This window comes from Lathamus discolor, chromosome 12 (genome assembly GCF_037157495.1).
Source record: "Lathamus discolor isolate bLatDis1 chromosome 12, bLatDis1.hap1, whole genome shotgun sequence".
Classification (NCBI taxonomy): Eukaryota; Metazoa; Chordata; class Aves; order Psittaciformes; family Psittacidae; genus Lathamus; species Lathamus discolor.
In genome coordinates this window covers 928,590-954,880 of record NC_088895.1, presented here as the reverse complement: position 1 = coordinate 954,880, position 26,291 = coordinate 928,590, and the positions used below count along the sequence as shown (strand labels likewise).

The 26,291-nt window shown below is 46.7% G+C and overlaps 1 long non-coding RNA gene across 1 annotated transcript; it reads left to right on the top strand.

Moving 5' to 3' along the window:
- The first annotated feature begins 5,521 nt into the window (after positions 1-5,521).
- LOC136021005 (uncharacterized) lies at positions 5,522-8,212 on the top strand. The gene is made up of 2 exons (XR_010615631.1): positions 5,522-7,639; positions 7,998-8,212. It is a non-coding gene; the product is annotated as an uncharacterized LOC136021005 (long non-coding RNA).
- The last annotated feature ends 18,079 nt before the right edge of the window (positions 8,213-26,291 follow it).

Here is a 26,291-nt window from a genome sequence, read left to right as displayed (position 1 = left end):
CAGAACAATTTTATGTTATATTTCTAGCTTTTCCATTCTTATTTATTTTTATATTGTGTTTTAATGAATACAGTACAGAAGCTAAATTCTTTAGCTAAGCATTGTGGTCTAACAAACTGTTGAAAGAACTTAAGGTAATGAGTAGATATTAAATAGAACTAAGACAATTCATAATCCATTGTTACTGATATCTATACCAGTGGCTGCTGGTGAGGAAGGAGGTAGAAGAGGGTGGTATTGGTCAGCCAAGTGGGCAAGCAATGTGGGAGGACTGAGTGGATCTAACAGGAGAGCTGGCATTTGCTTTCGGATGGCTGCAGCTGCTCTGCTCCTGGAAGATTTAGACTAAGGTCTTATCACACTGGGAGAAAGAAAATGCAGGGAAGGTAAAGTCACAGCGGCAGGAAATAGAAATGAAATTAGAGGGAGTCAAGAACAGAGTTTATGGGAAGCAACTGGAATGAAGAGGAAATCCAGGAAAACCAGAAAAGCTGAGGAAAGGGGAGGGGTGAAGAGAAGATATCCCATGAAGACTTGGCAGCTCTACCTCGTACTGGAGGAGGGAGCAACAGGAAACTGGAAAGCCAGGGGTGAACTTTACTGGAGCTGCACCATGGGGAAAGAGCAGATGCTTTGTGGGGTGGAGAATTGGAAAGCAGCAGCAGAGGGTTTGGGGTTTGAGGAAGGTTAGGGTGAAATGTGAAGGAGGCTCGGTGTCAGATTCAAACCGGCCGTCAACGGCCACTCTCGATCAGTTGCTGAGGTGAGTAGCTTGAGAGAGGACGCCTGCAACACCGGAGCGGAGAGGGGAGAGATCAGCGTCCGGGAGCCTCACCTCAGAGCGACAAGAGCCACCGAGGAGGGAGCCTCAAGTCCTCAACAGGACTTGCCCAGGACGCGGAAGCTCAGCTCCCGCGAGGGGCTGACTCACAGGGGGCGGAGCCAGGAGGAGTGGCACCAGCTGGGAGTGGCTAAAAAACCTTCCCAGGGAGCGCGGCGAGCAGAGCCGGCAAACAGAGAGCGTCGAGGCAGGGGGTCGAGGGTCGAGGCAGGGGGCCGAGGCAGTTTGCGCGGCAGTTCGCGCGGGCAGGCGAGCGCGCAGGGAAGCGTTCCAGCCGCCTCATCGAGAGGACTCGCCTGGAGTACAGGAGGGGGAAGGAGTGCTGAGGGACGTAGACGGATTGATTGACCAGATAGATCATGGTTACAACACGATCGAAAGCTGTAGTGAGCACTAATGTGGGTATCCAGACTGAGCCTTCCTGCAGACATGCAGCTGTGCAGGTCTCTGGCTGCAGCGAATGCCTGAGCCTGGCACTTGTATTGGAGGGAGCCAGTGACACTGCTTGTGTTCGCTGTGAGCAAATAAATGACCTGCTCAGGCAGGTGGCTGAACTGAGGGAGGAGGTAGAAAGGTTGAGAGCCATTAGAGAGTGTGAAAGTGAAATAGATTGGTGGAACCACACCCTAAGGCAAGGGCAGAGGGAAGTGGTTCAACAACTTATGGATCCCCTTCCCTCCTACTATCAGACAGAAGGAGAGAGCTTAATGGACAAGGATGGATGGAGGGAGGTTCCTCCTCAGAGAGGTAAGCGAAAACCCTCACAATCCCTTCCTCCCTCCCAGTTGCCCTTGAATAACAGGTACGAGGTCTTGGAAATTCAGGGCCAGGTGAATGGAGATGGAGAGGCAAATCTATCTAGTGAGTCACCCAGGGCTAGTCACTCACCCACATACCTCAGAACTTCCCCAACCAAGAAGAAAAGAAGAGTAATTGTGGTGGGTGACTCCCTTCTGAGGGGAACAGAAGGGCCCATTTGTCGACCGGATCCACCCCACAGGGAGGTCTGCTGCCTGCCTGGGGCTCGGATTAGAGATGTTAAAAAGAAGCTCTCTGAACTGGTGCAGCCGTCTGACTACTATCCGCTGCTGGTTTTTCAGGTTGGCAGTGACGAAATTATTACGAGGAACGTAAGGGCAATGAAGAGAGACTTCAGGGCCCTGGGACGGCTGGTTAAAGGGTCTGGAGCGCAAGTGGTGTTTGCCTCCATACCTGTTGCAAGCGAGGGTGAAGGGATATATAAGAAGACTCTGCAGGTTAATGTATGGCTACGTGACTGGTGCCAAAGGCAGGGGTTTGGGTTTTTCAGTCACGGGCTGCTGTATGGGACACCTGGTTTGCTGGTGACAGGCGGGATACACCAGTCCCAGAGAAGAAAAAGGGTTTTGGGGCAGGAGGTAGCAGGGCTTATTGACAGGGCTTTAAACTAGTTATGAAGGGGGGAGGGGATTTAACTGGGCCTGTTGGGAACAAGCCCAAGAGGAACATGCTAGGGATTGAAGGATGGCGGGCTAAGGAGGACTATCAATCTCTTGTTTCACTTGTGGGAAAGGATAGCTTTTTAGACCCTGTCCCGCAGGGGAAAAAGGGTACTAGGACTGGCTCCCTGAAATGCCTGTACACCAATGCACGCAGCATGGGGAATAAACAGGAGGAGTTAGAAGTCTGTGTGCGGGCTAAAGGTTATGATCTAGTGGCAATTACAGAGACATGGTGGGACAGTTCACATGACTGGAATGTGGTCATGGATGGCTATGTCCTTTTTAGGAAAGATAGGTCAGCGAAGCGAGGTGGTGGAGTTGCTCTTTACGTGAGAGAGCAACTAGAATGTATTGAGTTCTGTCCGGGGTCGGATGAGGAGCAAGTGGAATGTCTGTGGGTACGAATCAAGGGGCTGACTGGCACGGGTGATACAGTTGTGGGGGTCTATTACAGACCTCCTGATCAGGACGAAGGAGTTGATGAGGCTTTCTACAGGCAACTGGAAGTAGCCTCGCGACTACATGCCTTAGTCGTCGTGGGGGACTTTAATTACCCCGATATTTGCTGGAAGACTCACACAGCCAGTCATTCACAGTCTAGGAGGTTCCTCGAGTGCATTGATGATAATTTCTTAATGCAAATGGTTGACGTACCAACTAGGAGAGCAGCGCTGCTAGATTTAGTACTCGCCAACAAGGAGGGTTTGGTCGAAGTGGTGACGGTCAATGGCAGCCTTGGCTGCAGTGACCATGAGATGGTGGAGTTTAGGATCCTGTGTGGGAGGAATAGAATACCTAGCAAAGCCACAGTTCTGGATTTCCGAAGGGCCAACTTTGGCCTCTTCAGTCAACTGCTAAGGGAAGTCTCATGGGAAAGTGTACTAGGCGGTAAAGGGGCTCAAGATAGTTGGTCAGCATTCAAGGACCGCTTCTTCCAAGCTCAGGATCGGAGCATCCCAATTAGTAGGAAATCAAGTAAGGGATCTAGGAGACCGGCGTGGTTAAACAAGGAGCTGCTGGGCAAACTCAAGTGGAAAAGGAGAATCTATGGATTATGTAAGGAGGGGCTGGCCACTTGGGAGGAATATAGGACAGTTGTTAGAGGATGTAGGGAGGCAATTAGGACAGCTAAGGCCTCCTTGGAACTCAATCTTGCTAGTCGGGTTAAAGACAATAGAAAGGGCTTCTTCAAATACATAGCAAATAAAACTAACACAAGAGGCAATATAGGCCCACTGCTGAACGAAGTGGGTGCCCTGGAGACAGAGGATATAAAGAAGGCAGAGGTGCTGAATGCCTTCTTTGCCTCTGTCTTTACTCCTGCAGACTCTCCCCAAGGGCCCCGGATTTCTATCGCCCCAGAAGGAGTCAGGACAAAGGAGGAGTTTGCTTTGGTAGATGAGGATTGGGTTAGGGATCAGCTATGCAATCTGGACATCTGTAAATCGATGGGTCCGGATGGAATGCACCCACGGGTGCTGAGGGAGCTGGCGGAGGTCATTGCTAGGCCACTCTCCATCATCTTTGGTAAGTCGTGGGAAACGGGCGAGGTGCCTGAGGATTGGCGGATGGCAAAGGTCACACCAGTCTATAAGAAGGGCAAGAAGGAGGACCCGGGTAATTACAGACCGGTCAGCCTTACCTCCATCCCTGGAAAGGTGATGGAACAACTTATTCTTGACTCCATCACTAGGCATATCAAGGATGAGGGGGTCATTAAGAACAGCCAACATGGTTTTATGAGGGGGAAGTCATGTATGACCAACCTTATAGCCTTCTATGAGGAAGTGACTAGGTGGAGGGATGATGGTAGAGCGGTAGATGAAGTTTTTCTTGATTTCAGTAAGGCATTTGATACTGTCTCCCACAGCATCCTCATAGGTAAGCTAAGGAAGTGTGGGCTTGACGATCAAGTAGTGAGGTGGATCGAGAACTGGTTGAAAGGAAGAAGGCAGAGAGTTGTGGTCAATGGCGCAGAATCTAGCTGGAGGTCTGTGACTAGTGGAGTCCCTCAGGGGTCGGTGCTGGGACCGGTGCTGTTTAATATTTTCATCAATGACCTGGATGAGGGAACTGAGTGCACCCTCAGCAAGTTTGCTGATGACACAAAACTGGGAGGAGTGGCTGACACACCAGAGGACTGTGCTGCCATTCAGCGAGACCTGGACAGGCTGGAGAGTTGGGCGGGGAGAAACTTGATGAAATTTGACAGGGGCAAGTGTAGAGTCTTGCATCTGGGGAAGAACAACCCCATGTACCAGTACAGGTTGGGGGGTGACCTGCTGGAAAGTAGCGAAGGGGAAAGGGACCTGGGGGTCCTGGTGGATAGGAGGATGACCATGAGCCAGCAATGTACTCTTGCGGCCAGGAAGGCAAATGGCATCTTAGGGTGCATTAGAAAGGGAGTGGTTAGTAGGTCAAGAGAGGTTCTCCTCCCCCTCTACTCAGCCTTGGTGAGGCCGCATCTGGAATATTGCGTCCAGTTCTGGGCCCCTCTGTTCAAGAAGGACAGGGAATTGCTTGAAGGAGTCCAGCGCAGAGCCACAAAGATGATTAAGGGAGTGGAACATCTCCCTTATGAGGAGAGGCTGAGGGAGCTGGGTCTCTTTAGCTTGGAGAGGAGGAGACTGAGGGGTGACCTCATCAATGTTTACAAATATGTAAAGGGTAGGTGTCAGGATGATGGAGCTAGGCTTTTTTCAGTGATATCCAGTGATAGGACAAGGGGCAATGGGTGTAAACTGGAGCATAGGAAGTTCCATGTTAATATCAGGAAGAACTTCTTTACTGTAAGAGTGACAGAGCACTGGAACAGGTTGCCCAGGGGGGTTGTGGAGTCTCCTACACTGGAGATGTTCAAGGCCTGCCTGGACAAGTTCCTGTGTGATGTACTGTAGGTTACCCTGCTCTTGCGGGGGGGTTGGACTAGATGATCTTCTAAGCTCCCTTCCAACCCTTGGGATTCTGTGATTCTGTGATGGACCTAGTCTACCTCCTTGTAATGTTTTGTGAACCATCTTCATGATGGTAGTCCTCATGTCAGCATTAGTCTTTTAAAACACCCTGAACAAAAACTGTGTAGGTTGAATGACAGCAGCCTGCCCCCTCAAGTAACAGCTCCTTCTAATGTCATAGAAGAAAGGTCTTCCTACTATGGCAGAACCTCAGAGATAAACTGGATCACTGTGTCATATGAACACCCCAAGCGGCTCCTGTGTCTCCTTCATAACTTGCATAAGGTTTACCCTGCAACAGCTTGCATATGAACACAGCTGAATGCCTCCTAGATGAACTTCTCTAGCTCACTATATGAATGCCAATACCTCAATATTTGTGTTTATCCCACTAGTGGAACAGAGGCCTGGGATCCCTGGTGCCCTTTCTGGCTGTCAGATCCTTCCTTGTTCCCCCATGCCGCAGAAGGACAGACTGCATATAGTGTTGTTTATGCACTGCTAGCCAGGGGTTCCGAGGGGCTCAGTTAAATGGTGATTTATATAGAAGTGCATGAAGATCTCTTCAGATTTCAAACACCTCCTTAGCAAGTTTCTATTTGATTAGCAGCTGTTTAATAAGGTTTTTCTCATTGACAAATCCCCTTTTTGCTTAACCCACTCCTCCATGATCCACTTCAACCCATTTAGCCCTTGATCTATAACAAGCACTTTAAGCACTTTCAGCACTTTCTGGAAATAATTAATCCAATTTGGATTAGAGGGATTATAGATGGTCCTAGTCCTCACTTCATAACATTTCATTCTTACTTGGCACTTTGAATTTTACCCAGTATTATGAGGTACTGGAGGCAAATAGGAATGTCTCATTGTAAACGCTTGTATATGATTCAGTATGAGAATTACTGCTCCTGTTGCAGAATTAGAGACAGTGAGAAACTCTATTCCTTGCATGAACAGGATGGCATTCATTACACAAAAACTGTCCATACCAAAGGAGCAAATGGTGGAAATTTATGTTCAGAGGCTGCAGCATAAGAAAAAGAAAAAGCAAAAAAGAAGAGAGATGTGAACTTTAGGGAAAGCTTTATGGGTCACATTATCAAAAGTTACATTTCAGAAGAGCTGAATGAATGTTTCAAAGCTATGATCCCAGATCTGCACTTTAACTTTGAAATGCTGCTTCTCTTAAATCATAACTTATTTCATAACATTTGTGTAACTTCCTTCTCCTGCCTCCCAGGGCCTGGCTAACTTGCGTAAACATCCATAGTGCTGATGACCTGTGCAAGAAGAGAGCTTGCTATTCATGCTTTGCTTTCACTCCACCTGCACCAAAAATTAACTGACCCACAGGGGCCTTGCAGCCCACAACTCAAACATAATTCAACTTGCAGTACTTCTGAGCAAACCAGGGTACAAGAATGGCTCTTTGAGATAATGGCTCTTTGTGGGTCTTTGAGAAAGACCTACAGTGGTCTAAGAAGTGGTCTGATGAAGGAACCAGATGATACTGCAGAAGGTCTAGTTTATAAAAAGCCTTATTCTTGCAAATACTTACACTGGAGTGAGGTGGATAGAACACAGACCTGCCTGAATTCCTGCATATATCTGTAGTACTGTTTTAGCAATACACTCCTGCATTACCAAGTTGAGAGTGTCAGAAAATTGTCCAAGGAAATAAAACCATAAACTGACTGAAAAGGGATGGATGTGATGGGGTTAAACCTGGTAGATGTATTTTATTTTTCATTTCTGGAGAACTGAAGCTCTGCTTGAATCAATTAGAATAAGCCCTAGGCAAATCTGAAGATTGATTAATGAAGGATCACCTTTGCCTGCATGGATCATTGTGGTTGATTGGAAATGGTGGGGAAGTTTGTTTCCAAAGCAGAAGCGGGGCAAACATATGTAATGGATGGGAACCTGGCTGAGAGTGGATTCCTTCTCATGACTGAGAGACATAACTAAGGATGTTGTTTGCCACAGTGTATTTGGTAGAGTATATATGTTTATGTTCATCATGACAGTGTCAGAAAGAGACAGGAAAACATGAGGGTGGTGCTCTATGACCTTCACACTTGGCTGCACGGGGGCACTTGGCCAGCGCTCTCAGAGTGGGCAATGGTGAGATCATGAGAAACTGCACGGTCTCACGAGTAAATGATTAGAGACCTGGCATAAAACCAGTTGTTTTGATAAGGGTATAAAAGCAGGACCCTCTTGTGGCCATGAGAGAAGCCTCACCTAAGGGTGGGTGCACCTCGCATGAATTTTCCCGATTACGTGAGACTCCCGGCATCAGCTGCAATGGAGCTTCCCAGCTGGAAGTGTGGGCCTGGATGATGATTCAGTGGTAATCGGTGATGTATTTCTTCTTAATCTCTATTCTGTCTATACAGTAATGATTTGATGCATTGCTAACTTTCTTGAGTACTTTACTGATACACCTATATCTCTGATATGCTTTATTGTAATTATTCACTATATATAGAGAGATAGAATCATAGAATATTTACCTAATTCACATTAGTGTGTTTGCTTTAGTGTGCTTATTGGCTTTAATGTGCTTGTTTAATAAACTCTGCATATATACAGCTAGTGTGTGGTCACTTAGTGACATACCCTCTCTGTGAGCAGCACAATGTACCACTCTGGCTTCATCGTTACCTTTTCCTGACAAATAAAAGCGAGTCATCCTGAATGTCATTTCTATTCCAGTGGTGAAGCTGTGAAGGTTTGCACTGCCTGAGCACTTACAGAAACAAGTGAAGCTTCTGCCTGCGCCAAACATCCAGCTATTGCTCTACAAGCTTTGAAAGAGATTCCACACTCGTATGGCTGTTTTTCCATTCACACTTAGCAAGGGTGCTGTGCGGATCAGACATCTTGAATTGCTGGTGACACCAGCATTAAAAAAACATGGAAAACTTGTATGTTCTTGTCCAAACAGTCCTGTTTCCTCTTCTAGAAGTGTGCTATTGCTTGCTTTGCCCCTTCATTAGCTTGAGTATGATCCATATTGAATAGCCGGTTTCAAAACTGTCTATTGCTAAATGCTAATAGATGTACTGCAGTGTGATCTGAATGTGGCTGCCCAAGGTACGAATTAATGAGATGCCAGAACCTTCTGCATCTCCAGAATGGTAGAAACACGGCCTGTCAGATGTCAAATGGGTCACTGAAGGGGGCTGCCTTTCGTGCTCACTACCACTTCACCCTGGCAGAATATAGCTTTGAAGATACAGTGAAGTTACCATTGTGGAGGAGTCACTGGAAACCCATTTCCTTCCTTGTCCCTTCAAAACCCAGCACATTTTATCCCTGCATTTACTCTGAGCTGAATCATGCAATACATTTGGAGTACCGTATTCCTGGAGTCCACCATGAATTAATGTGTCCTGGCATCACTAACACATTCCAAACTTTATTAACCTCCACTTTGTCAGAATCTGTGATGTCAGGACAGACAATATCAGACATAGCAAAATGTCTTCATTGCAGAGTCCAATCACATCCAGTCCTAGAAATTAAAACATCATAGGGCCTTATTGACTAAGCACCCAATTAACAAAACCAAATGTGTTGGTTGCAAACGGTCCCAAGCTTCACTCTGCCGCATTGGGTTGTGAGGGCTCTCAGCAGAGAACTTTTCCTGAACCATTTCTTGTCTGTTTTCTGCAGTTTCCAGAGAGGTTTAGTCCTAGCAACAAGGAAGTTAAAATGACCAGAAAGGAGTCCATGGATTCTGCAGGGTGTCTGCTGGATACCACAATAACACCTTTGCAAATGATTAGGCTTGGCTGAAAATCGGAAGGGTTGTAGAGATGCTCAAAGGAAAGATGTATTTAGCCTTAGAAAAGGATGAACAACATTTTTTAAGACAAAACTGGGAAGCTGCAAGGAATTTTAAGAAAAGGTTTTAGAAAAAGAGTTAACCCCTTTAGCCTCGCACACCCCCCCCCCATCCCTAGAATCCCAGCCAAAAATCAATGATTTTGCTATAGTTCTAGTAGCATATTCTTTTTGCACATTTTTACAGTGGGAAATGGCTTTGCAACCCACAGCAAAAGTAGAAGTATGTTTCATTTTCTTCGATTTGCTTCTCCTTTCTTCAGCCTATAAGAACTTGTTTTCCATGTAAGAGTAGGGGGAAGGGGAGCAGACTAAAAATTCCTCTGCTTTCAAGCAGCTGAACCAATATTTTACGTAGTCCATACAGAAAACACAAACCAATGTGTCAATAAATTCAGTCCAGCAAAACAAAGCAAAGCGGAGCTGTTTTCAGAGTCATCTTTGTTCTTTCTGCGTTTCCTTTTCCAGCTTGTAGCCTTTTGCCAGGACCTGGCTGACAGGAGCAAGAGCTGGAGGTACCAAAACAGTCTGACACTCAGGTAGGCAGCTCTGGGACTTGGTGGTGGTTATCAGCTGGAGTTACAGCAGCACTTCATGGAGGGGAGCAAAGGCAGATGACAGGGAGATAGCATCCCTTTCATACAAGAACCAAACACCCCTCCCTGCTAAAAGGAAGATACCTTTTCCATATTCTTTTCCAACAAAGCCTGCCTTTATTTCTAAACTCCCTCACTCCTATTTTAGGAGAAAAAAGGAAAGGAAAAGGTGAAGCCGAAACTTTCCCCATACAAGAAAAGACAGCATGTGTAATCTAGATGTGTTTCAGGACTTTCATTCACCATCTCACTTGGGGAATCCCTCCCCATCAAGCTCTCTTGAGGGGCTGCTCCACCCCATTGCCATTTCACACACCAGTGGAAATGTGGGGCAGAAAAGTGCTTTTGACAGGCCATAGCTGAAGTGTTCTGACCAGGAGATCATTTTTTTTTTTTTTGCCTCCCAAAAGAGGAGCTGCTTCTGAATTTTTTGCAGGAGACAAAAGTAGATCTACTGGGAATGACATAACCCAAATGGCCCTTTTTTTATCCTGGTGTGACTGCTGCCATGCAAGGTATCTGCTTTCCCTGTCTATGTCTCTCAGAGCCTGCCAATTCTGTCTGCAGGGCACTTCGCTTTACATCAGTCACCATATCAGAATATCCCATCCATGTTCCCTACCTCTCAATCACCAGCTACTGCCCCTGGGGGTCTAAGCTGAGAAGCTGGGTGTTTCTGGTGGAAGCTGTGTCAGACATCAGCCCAGAGCTGAATCAGGCAATGCCTAGTGAGCTGTGTCTTCTCTGCCCTAGTTTTCCATTGCTTTCAGAAGAAGGAAGGGTCGATGAGGAAGTACAGGGCTGTTTCTGTCTGGCTCAGAAGAAGAATTTCCTTTCCTGTGTCCTTCTTTTACTGACTAAGAATAGGAAAACAAGAGAGGCCATTAGTCCTTCTTGTTCCCAGCCCCAGGACTGTCTCTTTGGACTCCCCCAGCCTTTACACTTTGATGCCTGCATCCCCATGCTTGCAGCCTGGCACCCTCCAGCTCCATGGCGCCCTGGCTGGTCCCTCAGTCCTGCGTATCACTTGGTACTGCTCTTTCGCCTGTACCAAAATCCCTCTGACTGCGCCCACTGCACTCACACAACTCCACATCTGCTCTTTCGTGTGTCTGGACTGATGCTGCACTTGTCTGTCCCCATCTAACCACACCTGAGCAGCCCTTGTGACTTTATGTGTGATGGCTCCTGTAAACATATGCCCACGTTGTATGTGCCTGTGCATCTCCCCTTGCTGACCACTGACATTTGCACAATGGAAGACCCAATTTTCCAGTGTGACACTATGTTTATCAAGGTAAAATAACCAGAAGATAAAGACTTTCTAGCAACAGCCTGGCATTCTTCTGGGGTTACTTCTGGAGCAAGTTTTTCCTCCCTCCCTCCTTGCAACATCCAATCAATATTTGAGTTGTTAATAAAAACCTGTTTTCCTTTCAGCTTCCCTGACTCTGCTCCACCCAAGAGCAGCATGTGCCTTGTGTTTTCTTAGCTTTGCTTATCAGATCTCCAGCCAAAATGAATGGCCAAATCCCCTACAAACAGAGAAATTAAATGAAAACAACACCAGTGCCAAGTTCTTTGCAAACAGAGAAGTGAAATGAAAAATGCCAGTTGCTGTAGGTTCACCCAGCACATTGAATTATTATCTGTCATGGCCTGTTCTTACATTTGTCCTTTCCCTCTAGTTGATAAATAAGACTTCCCACAAGTTCTGAAGCTGTATCAGGAGTTGCGTAGCAGATAATGCTAATAAATCTTAGGGGCTATCTCTCTGACTTGCCTGGCAGCCCAATAGCTCACAATCTTGCAGTTCCTAATGTCTTGTTTTTTTAAGATGTGTAACTTTGAAATCTTTCTTTTCTTGACCACAGCCCCAGTGGCCAGGTTGATACGGACGTGACTGCAAGTCCTGGTTTTCAAGGCAAGACCTTTGGGCTGATGCACCACAGGTTTTTTTGTCCAGAGTCTGTGCCTTTATCTGGATAAGCCCCATCCCAGTGTGGGTGCTATTTGCAAGTGCTGTTCTTCATAGCCTGTGCAGCCTCAGGGTTTGGTACAGCTGGGTGCAGTGGGCGAAGGGCAAATCCTCTTTGTCAGGAGACAGACTCACTGCTGCCAAGAAACAGCAGCGCTGTCCTCATGAAGGCCAGGCCTTGGAGGCACCAACTCTGGCTTGCCTCCTTTGAAGGCAGTGGAGAGGTGGTCTCCTCTAGCCGGGGAGCAAAGGGTGAGTAGCATGAATTACCTTGTAGAGGTGCCTGTCTCTCCTTGCTGAAGGGGCCTGAGGGTGATGAAATCAGACACTTCATTAATAAACATTTGGGGTGAAATGAAGTCCAGACATGGGACAAAAAAAGAAAAGAAATACAATCCTAGCTTTTGCCAAACAAGGTTCATCACTTGGAATTGTTGGCTTTGAAGCCAGGGTTTAGGTGCCCATATACTGGAAATGAAGAGCATCTTTTTGCCTGAAGACTCACCAGTTCCTCTGCTACCAGTGCTCAGAAAGCAACATGGTCCAGCTGTCTCATCGAACACACCAGGGTCTATTTCTACCTTCTGCTTGTCTGCTGGGCACCCATCTGCAGAATACTGCCCTATGCACGGTTTGCATGCTGCCAGGTCCCATCTCCATTATGTTTCTGTGTCTCAGTGCTGCCTCGTGAGCACTGGCCACCAATGCCTTTCTGCTCAAGGGTGGGTTCTCCCTTATTCAAAGACCTGTTGGGCAATGGCACATCATGTTTTGTGGCTTCTTTGTGGAATAATTACTTTATGCACAGATTCAGTTTTCAGAAATGTGCTTGAAATGCTTCCTGTTTCTCCCACCTGCCAGCTTTGTGGGAATTATGTCCCCGCTGGTTCTGCAGGCCAGTGGGTAAGGAACTACCCACCACTCTAATAGCAAAGCTGAGAAATGCACTTTCACCTTAGAGGTGAAATTACCTGCCTGATAACGATCTTATCTTTAAATAGGGAAACTTTTCTGCTTCCAGTGGTACATGTGGATGCCAGAGTTTTGCGCTCCAACGGAACTATTTATTCCCCTATTTACACTTTTTTGTTTTGAACTGGAAGTGGTATCCATCTTCTGTCGCCTCCTGGCTGGAGCTACATTGTTCATCAGACGTATTTATTAGCTTGTCTAGTGGCTTTGCTATTATTCCTCACTGAGTTTTCTCACTTCCTCTACTTTTTGCTCCTTGACAAAATAACAAAAGCCTTACTTTCACTGTCACATTTTTATCCCTTCTCAGCTTCTCCTTATCACACTCATTTCTTGTTTCTATTATCAACACGCTTCAGCAAGGTCTTCTGTCTGCAAATCCAGCATTTGTGCTCTGAGTCTGTCTGTACAGCACGTCTGGGGTCTTTCTAGGTGCAGCTTCATTTTCCTCTCATTTCTTAAAGGCTGATCTCACTGGACTGGTGCTCACATTCATGTGATGCTGCTTGTTAAATACATGAATGGGCTCCATATTTCAAATACTGAATCTGTGCATGAAATACTTGTGACAACAGTTAGGTTCAGTTAGCAGCACAGCTCTGGGTAAACTCTACCCTTAGGGGACCTCCATTAATCACTCTTTTCCTTCATCTGCACTTTTTCAAGCCTGCTGCAGTGGCGATTCCTATTAGCAGTGGAGAAAACTGCAGGATTGTACCTCATCTGCAGGTCATGGGTAACCCTCCTGAATGACAGGAGCAGCCCCAAGGACAAGGACAGGCTGAGCAGTTGGGCTGTCTTTGCCCGTGTGTCAGGCAGCCTGCAGCTGCAGTGTTGGTGTCATCCCTTGACTCCACACCACAAGCTGAATGTCTTTGGCTGGGCTGAAGATGGCACTGATTGCCATCTTGTGTCTGGTTCAATATAGCAAGACACACATGCACACACACATCCACATTTACAGCCAAAACATTCAGATTCTAGGCTCTTTGGGTGTCATTTTCCCTTATTCTAAAGGGAAACATTCACATCTTGCTCTTCTTTAGTGAGAATCATTACACAGTTTTGCTCCTAAAACATTGTGGTCTGTATTCTCATGTGCATTATGTATGCCTAATGTAGAAATCCGGAAGAGCTGGAGAACCCTATTCCTTAATTAAATAGTCATATCAGTAGGCACATGAGAATACATTGCATACTGGCAGGTAAGTCAGCTCCCCTTGAAGGCAGCGGTGATGTCCCTGCTTTCCCGATTCATGGCAGCTCCTTCTGAAACCAGCAGAGTAGCATGAATGGTGACACACCGAGCCAGGCACAGAGCAATGTCTAATGTGGGAAGCAACCTGTCCTGTTGGTCAAGGCCTGAGGGGGCAGATGGGAACTCCGCAGTGGGCTCTGTGAGGGTGACAGAAAGCCTGATGGCTTTGTGACATCTGCATGGGCTCATGTGGGGGAATGGGTTTGCCCTATTTAAGCACTGAAGTTAGGAAGCTCCATCCACACAACTCATTTGGTTTCCTGTACACAAAACCAGAAAGTGATTTATCCCATCCTCAGCCAGCTCACACTAACTCCTGCCTAGAGGAGTCTGTTTGCTTCCATGGACTTGAAACTGAACTTCATGCAATTGGTTCAGACGTGCTGTCTCACTCATAAGTCTGCGGATGTAGTGGGCATGAGTCCACCCAGGATGTTCTGTGCATCCTTCACACCCTGTCAGGATCTCAGTGTGCTCTTTGTCCCAGAGATGGCAGTCAGCTACCAGCCTTGCCTGTGCTTCTTGGGGATGGATGCTCCTCTCTGATCTGCCTTCCACACACATAGTTCTTATGCTTCACAGTGCAGTGGCATTTTGTAATAATCAAAACTATGCATGTCATAGATCCATATTACAGCTTCCTAGTGATTTATTCAAGCAGCATGAAGCTTGTATTACTCACACGCTTTGTAACAAGGAGTGCTTTACACTATTATGGTTATTCACTTTAGAGCACATGAAAATGTGTTAAGGACTTAATAGGTATTGAAAATACCCAGGCTTTCTCCAAACACATCCATTCTATATAAAGCTGCATGGCAGCAGACCGGGGCTAGAACAACAAAGAAGACATAACAGCAAAGCAACAAGACTGTGAGGCTGCTCACAGTGTGTGTACTTTTAAGTAAGTCACCCTTGTGGCCACGTTATAAGAGTCTCATAGCCCCAGGAGTACTGGGGGAAATTTCAGTTCTCCTTAGTGTGGAGGTGGAATGACCAGAAGCACCTCCAGCACCACCATCATCTCTGAAAGGGGAGGTACTCTTGTGGGCCAGGTGGGTGACTGACTGGAGGCACAGAGGGTGTTTGGCTTGGGCTGCTGAATCACGAGGGGTGGCAAAAGGCCATCAAAGGACACTGCCCTCCATCGGTTTTATCATGAAGGCTTTGGTACTCAAGTTCAGGGGTTTACAGGGTTCTTGTTTTGCAATGCTAACACTAGATTTGTTCTCCTATCAAATAAATCACGGTTAAACAGAGATGCAGCCCATGCAATAGTCACCTTTTTTATTCTGAATTTCTGACCTTTAATTTAATCAACCTTTTTTTTACATTTCACTTGTATGTAGTATCATACACCTGTGACCCAGGCAAGCTATCCACATGGCTTGAGCAGAGGGGAGAGGACCCTTGCATCCCATATGCCTTTGTTTTCCATGGGATTAGGGGCTGTGAGCTGCAGAATGTTGCTCCTCTGAGCCGCAAGCAGAACCTCTGATGGCCTTCAAGGGACAGTAGAGAGGAGCCTGCTGCCTTCACAGAGCATTTTTGTGGGGCCAGAGCTGTGGAAATGGAGGGGTGGGAGAGCCACTGTTTTCATCCCTGGTGTGCTACAGTACGGGTCTGAAGGACATCTCAAAGGTCTTCTACCAGCTCCTCCTGGAGCACACATGGAGCTTCACCCTCTGTGTGTAGCCTCTGCTAGCCCTGGCCTGAGGTCAGCCTCATCCCCAGTGGACATGGAGCATGTATGGATGTACCTCTCTTCTTCCTTCCTTTTCTTCTCCAGTCTTCCCATTTCTTGGTGGGTGCTTCTCCCCTCCCTCTGGTAAAGCTCATCAGCACACCTGGGCTGGCTTCCTCACCCCTCCCTCCTTCAGCTCCTTGGGATCTTCCTTTTCTCCTTTTAATGTGACTCAACATTCTTAGCAAGTCTCTGTGCATAGAGGAGCTCCTGGTCCCAGCAGTTCCTCAGTGCTGGGGAAGGTGTCAACATTGCCTATCCAAACGTTGCCAAACAAGCAAAGACTTACCCCAGGTGCTGGAAATACCAAGGGGAATGTGCAAATAAACAGCCAAGCAAATATCCTTTTCCTGATGGGCTCTACATGGCTCAGGTGCTGAGGGAGAGGAAAAAAAGACATCTTACAGGTGATGGAGATTCAGCGTTTGTCTACACAGGAAAGCTTTTGCAAAATAAATTAGGGTATGACTATAAAAGAGCAGTGATATTTCTCCCTGATTCAACTGAGAGGGGGATAACAGGAGCTCTGCAAGGGAAATGTGTATCTCCCTGATATGAAGACAGCTCTTGGTCTCTCAGAAGCAGAGCTGAAATCAAGAGCCTTTGACAGTCTTCCCAACAGAGCTAGCTGGGGCACTTTGTGCTGCAAACTCAAGGCTGAAACGGAGATGCTGGGAGCCAAAGAGATGCAGTGATAGAGCAGCAGCAAAACTTCAAGCAGGTGCCAGCTGAAATGACAGATCATGGGAAAGGACTCCAGAAGATACAAGAACAAAACATAGACACCAGAACAGAGAAGAGTGAAGGCTGCAAATAAAGGCAGCAATTTGGTCTATAAGCTCCTATGGAACAAAAAGGCTCACGGTGAACTAGGGGGAGCTGTGGATGGGCTTTGGTTCCTCCAGAGAGGAAAGCTGGAGGTGCCAGAGCATGGCCTTTGCATGGAGAGTTGACAGCACACACCCTTGCATTTGGGAAAGGTGTTCAGGATGAGACAGTAGTGCAGGTATGTCGTTATTAATGACTGCTAATCAGTGAGGCTTATTGGATGAGGCTCAATGTGAGACTGTGTTGGCAGCCTTACACCTGATTTTTGGAGCAGAATGGGAATAATCAGAGTAAGAAGAAAAGATGAAATGAAGGTGTTTATGGCTGTACAAAGAACAGTGTTTTGTGGGGAAACGTAGCTGATTTTTGAATAGCCTGGGAGGAATTCGTTATCATAGTTGGGCACTACAGGATAAAAAGTAGTTTATTTCCTTTCCTTTGGTACCACAGGCACTGAAATAGCTTAATCATAGCTTGAGATGCATGGTTTGATATCAACATGGCAGATTTAAGTCATTAAAGTGTTCTGTACAGAGATTCATTTTAGCATGTAGGAACTGGACTTATCTCTGGAATAGAGATAGGCATTTCCAGAGGACAATTCACCTTATGCTGTTTAGAAAATGGGGTGCACTTATGTCCAGGGATAAAGATTTTTTGCGTGAAACAGCCCCATGGTTGCTCCATCATGTAATCTGGATTTGCCCGTAGACCCTTCTCGCAACTGAACATGCATTTCCCCTTCATCAGTGATTGATAATGTGTGCAATGCTTATGTGTAAGGCTGTGCTCAACTTAATCAGTGATGGATAGTGGTTATAAAGGTGACGGATGAAGTATGTTAATTATACAGTTACAGAGAAAAGTGGATAAGGGTGCTGGTAAAAAGCAGGTAAAATTTGCAAGCTGATACCAACTTCTGGAGCAGAGGTAGAAAACACACACAAAAAGGAGAAAACAGGGCTCTGTCTTCAGCAGGACTCTGCTGAATGCTTGCCCAAGCTAACTGCAGCATGGTTGAGTCAGGTACAGGACAGGAGAGCTGTATAGTTGTGTTTTATGGCCAGGGCTACAAGGTCATTTTTATACATGGTTTCCCTGGGATAATCCTCCTGAGGGTGAGAGCTTGGATGGTGTAGTTGCTCTCAGCACCTTCTGTGGAGGCAGAACAGGACCTTTGGTTTAAACTCTTCCATTCATTAAAAGATAAGTGTATAACATCTCTGAAGCAGCCATTTCCAGCAGGACTTCTATACTGAAGAATAACTTCAGGAGGTTGAGGTCCCAGAGAGGCTGGCGAGAAGTCCCCTGGCATCCCCTATCTGCCTGCGCTGCTGCGCAGTGTATTCGGCTCACGGCCGAAATTGCTGCTAAGGTTCCGAATGCCCCAGTTTCTGTAATCAAAGCTTCCCCGAGATCTGCATCCCAAAACGCCGACGCCGAGGGAAAGCAGGTTGTGTAAGAGCCAGCTTTGTTTAGTTGCTCACGTTCTGGGTTGGTTTGCATCAGAGAACAGGCAGAAAAGCCCAGCACCGTCAGAGGGCAGCATGCAGAAGCCAGTGCACTCCCCATTGCCTCCGAAGGTCGCAGCAGGGTCCAGGTGGAGTCTCCTGCTCTTGCACAGAGCCTGTCGGAGATTACATGTGAATTAGTGTAATCAGAGCCTCGCAGCTCAGAGCTCTGCCAGGGAAATCCAATTGGAAATTCACATGCTAATCCAGAGGGCTCATCCAAAGAATACATTTACATTCCTCTACTACCTTTTATCCCGGAGGATCCGTTTAGAGCACAGTGTGATGTTTCCGTATACAAAGGGCTTTTATTCTCTACTGGCTTTCACTGTACAAAGGGGGAAAAATAGGAAATAAAAAATTAGAAAAACTAAAACCCACTAAAAAAAAATTGACTCGTACACTGGGAAAAAGCACAACAAGGGTGTGAAAAGCAGTGCTAGAAACAAAGTGCTTGTGACCCCTGAAGAGGCGCGAGCTTTGCCTGCACACAGGTACATCCCCTTTGCTAAGAGCAAGGAAGCTGAATGAGACCTTCAGGCAATTGCCACCTCCCAGGGATCCCTCTGCCAAGGGGAAAGAGAGCAGAACTGCTCTCTGCATTGAAAGGGCACCAGGGGTGGGGCAGCTGCTCCTCTGAAGGGCAATTTCCAAGTCTCCAGGATGTGATTTTTTAGTAAAGCTTTTAGGGTTAAATGCCCTCAGGAATAACCATTTGCAAGGCTCTTAGGAGAAAGGGAGCACCTCCATTCAGTTATCACAGTCCTCTCAAAAGTAATGGGCTGAAAGGGTGCAAAGGGGGTGCGTTTTGGCAGAGCCCCTCTGATTGTCCCTGGCATTGCCTCTTGGGGAGGACGCCCAGTTTGCAGTTTTTACTTGCTGGATGTACCATTCCCAGAGCGCTGGCTCCTTGCACTTGTCTGGTTCCACTTCTGCTCCTCCCAATGCATTTTATGCTACATGTGAAAACTCGGTTGGCAGGTAATTAGCTGATTATTCTCATTTTATCTAGTACCTTCCCAAGTGTCAATGTCTCCTTTCTGGACTGTATAATGGAAGTGAGAGGAGTACTGCAGGAGTGGGAAGGGCTTGGGGCGTAAAGATTTGCCCAAAGAGGGAGAGGTATTTTATGGCAAAGCAAGGAAATGAATTCCCAGATAAGGGCCAAGCCTGTGGGATATTCTGCCAAACGGGGGTGGGGGGGCGGGGTGGGGATGTGGACGTAGGGGGAAATAGCGACTTTTTGCGATATGATTTGTGACTCAAAATACTCCCGGCAGACAAGAGAACAGCATTTTCCCAGTGATGTTGGGGTTGAAATGCTCATTTTTGCCAGTGTTCGTTAAATAGAATGTGCGTAAGGGAAAAAGGCTTGAAGGAACAGTCCTGCTCCAAATAAGAAGCGCAGTAACTATAGTGGAGGCAGGGGACTAAATAGGAATATTAAGAAAGGCAAGATAAAAGCCTACTAGAGACAGCTTTTGGTGTTGAGGTTTGTGAGGCTTGGAGCCTCTTTCGTGGGAAAAGGGCTGGAAGCTGCATCACCTGGGACCAAGCATGTTTTGGCTCCCATGAAGGAGAACTGGATTTGATAAGCCAGGATGGTTTTGCACTCTGCATCTGTGACACACAGAAGGATAAACCACTCAGAGCAGGAGTGTTACCCTACTGTATCATGGAGAAGAACAGCATCATGTTGTCCCCTCATTGGGATCCGTGGGTTTTCCAAGGGTTCCCTGTCCTGCTGCAGCTGGGGTTGCCAGGACAAGACACAAAACCAGTTCTCCCATACAGTAGCACATCCCTCTCACCTCCCAGTGTGAAGCACAAGTCTGAGACTGGCAGAGAGAATACCCTGGATATACTGGCTGTGGTGTGCTCCTCCACTCCCACGAGCCTATAGGAAGCCCAGAGGTGACTGTGACCTGCAGGGCAGGGACACAGGCACTTGAAGGTGAGAGGTCCTGAACAGGGGCAGTACACGCAACCTGCTCTGCTGCAAGTACAGCTGCAGTGCTTCCTCCAAGAAAGTCTTCAGATCAGAGCAGACAAGCCCCATAACCTGACCTTTATTCGGAGCTCAGCAGCGCTGATCGATACATTTCAGAAGAGCTGAGCTGGTTGAAAGGAAAGGGCGCCGGGAAGATTACCTGGGTTTAATGCGATGTGTGTCCTTTCCCTATGCCGCAATGTGCAGAAGGAAGATCTCTGCTGTCTGTTTTTGAGGGCAGGGAGGTCTGTGACCAGGCAGCATCTCTCAGTGCTGGGGAATTCAGTGTACTGCAGAACCTTTGCTACTTGTTACTCATTTCAGGCTTTACTAAACTGAGTGGAAAGGAAAAGTTCAGTCTTAGGTGACAACGTTTCACAGATTGAGGAAAGAACTTGTGGTTTTATCCAGGATGGGATCAATCCAAAGCAGACAGACAGGGCTAACCTGCTGCATACACATGGGAAATATATCTGGGAGGCGAGGGGCTTTGTGATCACAGGTGCATTTTCCCATGGCAGATGTGTTACCTGGCACTCAGCTCCAGTGCACGCACCCATCTCTGCCCTATCCACTTCCGCTTTACCAGCCCTGCATTGATGCACCTGTGAATCCTCTTACACTAGCCCCTTGCCCCAATCTGTTTTGCTCTAATAGCTGGGACATCTGGGATTTCTTCATAACTCAAACAGAGTAGGTATTTTGTGTTAAAATTGTGCATGCAGTTTGCTTGGCTCATACAGATCAGTAGATCTTAATTGAATAACTCCAGTTTTTACTGGTTTTAACTGTTTTGGACACATACTCAGAACTACCCTCCTTTAAAGTGCTTGCCCGGAAATACAATCCCAGACCCAAAAACATCACATCCAGCTGCTGATGTGGCTTCAACTGAGTGGTCCCAGTTCTGCAGAGAACCAGAGGCTTAACAAGGAGAGCAGAAACAGTGGGTACCCATTGCTGCCCTTGGTGCTGGGCTGCATTTGGTGCTGCTTCTCCCTGACTGCATGGACTCCGTGCAAGCTGTGATGTGCTGCTGTCGTGGCTTTACGTTCATGGAATCCCACAGCAGGCATAGGCTGCCATAGGACAGCCACAGCTTCTTTGAGCAACCTGATCCAATGTCTCACCACCCTCGCAGGAAAGAGCTTCTGCCTAAGAACTCATCTCAGTCTCCCCTCGGGCAGGTTCAAACCATTCCTCTTGGCCTGTCCCTACAGGCCCTTGTCCAAAGCCCCTCTCCAGGTTCCCTGCAGCCCCTTTAGGCACTAGAGCTGCTCTAAGGTCTTCACTTGTATGTTGAGCTGTTGGCCACAGGTCTTTGAGAGTGACCATCCAGCCAATTCCACATCCACTGAGTGGATGTTGCTGCAGGTGAGTGTTTTCAAGCTGTGATATGAACGCTGTCAGTTTATTCTGCTAGCATGGACTTGCCTTTCACTGCCTTTCCCTGACCATTTTCCTACCAAAATCCTAACAAAAGGCTTTCCTGGGACATTCTGCACATGCTCAGTTATAGCATCCACTCCAGCCCCAGCTTGTATTTCCTATACTTACTGATAACAGCACTTGGCAGCAATAAAAGGAGATAGTATTCTTTTTTGCAAAGAGACTACCCCAGTGTTGGCAGCATCTAGAATTCATAGAGAAGAATCCCAGATTAATTTCAAGATTTATTTCTTTTAATAACACTTTAAAGTTTCGTTTTCCTTGCCTGCTCTTTTTTTGTACCTTTGAGATATACTAGGGTCACAATTTAAGCTTTTTCCACCAACTGGCACATCCCAAAACACACTCTCTTGAGTGTTTCCCTCTCCTTACCTTCTTTTTCTGCCTTAATGAAAGTCACAGATGTGAATCCAGGACTTGAGACTTGTGGGAAGAAAAAGCAAAACAAAAGACGGCCAAAAAAATTATATTTTAAATTATGTATTAAAATATATGTAAATAAAAAAGTCTCTATTAAAAATGTATTTAAAAAGACAAAAAATAAATTATATCATGAGCTGGAAGAAAATGAAAAATGAAGCCAACAAGAAAGTACAGCAATAATAAGGCTGACAAGCAAGCAAATAAGCTGTTAAAGCATTCCAAACTAATTTCTTGTTATCTGTCAGCCATACTGTGCTGCTCCATCAGGGATACAGGGCTTCATTTTCCCATACACTGAACCCACAACAATTCCTTCTGTGCACCACTCTGGATTTGATTAGGTTATCTCTTGGCCCAGAGACAGAAAGAGAGGGATCTTTTATTAAAAAATCAGAACAAAGGAAAGAAAGAAAAAGGAATCCCTTATTACAGAACCTAAGAGAAGTGCTCATCAGTCATGCCCAGCAGATGCTGGAGTCCTGCCTCATTTATTTTCCTCCTCTTTGTGTCTGGAGGCCTGCTGGTCCCTGATGCTTTCCCCATTGGGCTGTCTCCTGTTGCCAGCCACCCTTTATCTCCACGTGGCCCCAAGCCACAAGCAATTCCCCAGCTGAGCCATGCTGAGGCTCTGTCTTTAGCCATGCCAGTGTCCTTCAGCGTAGGGCACACAGACAACATCTGAGTGCTGTTGCTCAGACCGGTTTCTATAAAACAAAGGCAGATGCTGGGCAGGAATAACTTAACTTCAGATGTCTCCAGTATAGCAGTCTTCATCTGAGCTCATTAGCCTGTGGAGCCAGGCTGAGAGAGCTGGGCTGGTTTACCCTGAAGAAGAGAAGGCTCCTGAAGTGGAGACCTGAGAGCAGCTCCAGTGCCTAAAGGGGCTGCAGGAAACCTGGAGAGGGGCTTTGGGCAGGGGCCTGTAGGGACAGGCCAAGGGGAATGGCTTGAACCTGCCCGAGGGGAGACTGAGCTGAGCTCTTAGGCAGAAGCTCTTCCCTGTGAGGGTGCTGAGGCGCTGGCACAGGGTGCCCAGAGAAGCTGTGGCTGCCCCATCCCTGGCAGTGTTCAAGGCCAGGTTGGACAGGGTTTGGAGCAAGCTGCTCCAGTGGAAGGTGTCTGTTACAGCACCAGCTGTAAGACCAAGCTTGTCATTGAGGAACTGAATGCAGAGTTTCCAGACCCTGGTTACTTTACTCTTGTCCCACATCTCAACATCCCACTGCCAGCTGTGTGCTGTGCATTCAGACCGTGCATGGGAGTTCGTACATTCCCTGGTCCAAAGACTTGGTTTCTCATTCTTCCTGGATAGATCCAACAGCACCTACCCTCCCAAGGAATGCCTTTCTAGTAGATCCCTATGCTAAAGTGATGTATGAAAATGGTATCTTGCAACTTATTTCTTACAAAAAGCCCATTTACATGCTTCATAAAACCCACAACTCAGCAAAAAGTACCCGAAGGGGTGATGTACAGCCAGGCCTTCAGACATCGCCACATCTGCTCAGAGAAGAATTAGCAAGACCTCACAAAACTGAAGATGATTTTCAGTGCGTAAGACAGTCTCCCAGGAAATACATCACATTTATGTACAAGTTACTGAGACACTTCGGTGGAGCTTATTACAGTAAAAAAGGAGGCTCCCACCCCTCCAACTGCACATTTCTCTCTCACTCACACAGTTCTGAGCTGAAGTCCATGAAGAAAAATGATGGTCAGAGGCAGATGTATATGGCTGTAAACAGTTACAGCCTATACCAAGAGAAGATTATGGCACAGAATTATTTTCCCTAGACTTTTTCTCCCTGTGTTTCAAACAAAACCTCTCCTGGGAGCAAACTTTCTGTAGACCAAGAAATAGCAACTGGCACCAAGTCTGTTAGTGCAGTAAATGTAAAAATACCTGAAATCTGTCAGTATCTCTTCACAGTTGCTATGACCCCTGTGTGCAAAGCAGATCAGAACCCCAGGATCCTACATGTGCCAATGCCAAACGTGACATGCATTATCTCATATACCAGACATTCTCCCATAAGCTCTTAGGCTGAGGTCAAGCGGTAGCTACCAGAATGAACTAGCAGAAGCAATCCATAAGGCCCAGGTAAAACCAGTTATTGTTATAAGAACAGTTTTCCACAGAATGACCCCTCCATCTTTGACCTCCCTGTCCCACTCTTCAGAAGAGACTGAACCTTCACAAGGAGAATGTAGGAACTAAGATTTCATAGCTCTGCTGATGATTGACAATCAGGGATGCAATGGAAATGCTGCATTTCCAGCTTGTTCTTATCGACACTTTCCTGTAATACAAATGCCAATGACTCTGTTTGCTCTCTGCCCTGCAGAGGTTAATAGCCTGTGACACTGTTCCCTGCCAACCTCCTCACTCAGAGGGGTTTCCTACCCTTTCATCTCAGTACTTTCAAAACTTTCTCCTGCCAGAGACCCTTGTGGCAACTCATTTCCTGAACTCTTCTCATTTCGCACCTATGTTTTAATGCACACTCTTCCCTCATCCCCATGCTCTCTGCACATACCAGCATCAGCTCCGCTCCACTCTCTGCACAACCTACCTTGCACAATGATGACATTCCAAATTAAGTACCGAATCCCTGCTTAAGCACAGATTCCTTCATTTTGTTCCCCATGTGAAATCCATGCTGTTCATTTCAGACCTGCATACCTGCGGGCCTTGATTGGCATGTGCCTTTGCTGTCTCTCATAATGCTGGTGGTGCCTTTTGTACAACTTCATCAGAAACCTATGAGGTTTTTTTTCCCTTCCTCTTTGTACCCCAGTTTATGCTTTGTACCCCAAATTGTCCATCCCATGTCCCCCTCTCCCCCATATAAAAAATTTTATTCTCAGGAAAAAATGAGACTGTGTCATCACATGCTGCTGCCTGAACACCGTTGCTTGAACTTGCAGAAGTATTTCTGTTCCAGCTAATATGGAACTACTGGGGAGGGTGAACTGGGGTGGTGGTTGCTGATTTACGGTTTTTTTCCTCTTTGAAAAGAATCCATTTCATTCAGTACCATTTCTCAAGCCAAACATGAGATTTCTTCTCAAACTGAAAGAAAGGTTTGACTTTCAGCCAGCCTCTGTTCAAGGCCCTCACTGGACCTCTAGGAATAGAAGTTCAATTTTTCACGGTCTGTGTCACAGAAGCAGGATTTTTAACTGCATTTCTTCCACTCCAGGTATGTGTGCTGCAATCCACTCACTCAGCCAACTGCCCTGCTCTGGGTAATGGTATTTATTCCAGCTGAGCAATTCCAGAAGGATAAAATTATGGACTTAAATTAAGGTCATATGTTGCAGATCCTTGTGTCCTAAATTTTCCAGAATGACAGAAATCCATTTCAGCCAGTGTTCCATGTTGGTTATCACCATTAACAAAACTTACTGATAGGCTAGATTAGTCCAGAGGAAAATGACTAGAGATAACAGCCAAGATCTCTGTCAAAATCAGGTGTGGTAAATGGGAGGTGACACTGGAGTTGGTGGGTTAAAGGTGAAGCCATACAATATTGGAGTGGGCAGTATTCCAGGGGCATCTTCTCTGGCTTATACACTATGTTCCTTACTGCAGAGAAGCAGCCTCTGATAGAAACCCCTGCTAAGAAGGTTGTTTCCATGCATGGGAAGAGCAACCCTCCTCTGGAAGAGAGACTTACCCAGAGTGGTGCATGCCTGGCGGAAGGGGAGGCTGGAGCTTGCAGCTCAACACAGACTGCTAAGGTGGGTGAGCAGCCACCTACAAGGAGCTGCATCTGGCAGCAGTGAACTTCCTGGGGTTTGGTGGGGACTGGGCAGAGTTTGTTGCCACTCCCATAGTCACTGAGTTGCCTAAAAACCTGTCAGGACACAGATAAAATGGGTTGTATCATGCTTCTGCTTCAAACCCTTGTGCAGTGCTCAGTATCACAGTGGAGCAAGGAGGAGGCATAATGTGTCTACTGGAGCCAGGAGCATGAGTGTGCAGGGTAAGGGTGGTGCACTAAGCCTTGTTAAACCAACTCCTTGTCCATGGGCTATATATGAAATTGAGCGAACCATATTCCGGGAGGGGCTGATTTTCAAGTGAGTATTGCCTTGTGCGTTGGGATTGCTGACACGCTTTGTCCCTGACATGGACAGTGGAGCTCCAGTATGGCAGATCAGATTCACACCCCTGCCTGGTGCGTGCTTGTGTGTCATGGGAGGTTGCTCCTCTGCTTGCCATAGGATTACTTGGCAGTTAGATTCAGGTTCTCTTTTTACTTATTGACTATCTAGGGACTGTAAGATGCTCCTTTGGCAACTTTAATCCCTCTGTACTTCAGGGGTTGTGATACCTAGAATGACCTGCCCAGAGCCCTAGATCATTTTAGCAAGAAGGCAACAACCTGAGCTGGGTTGTGAGACT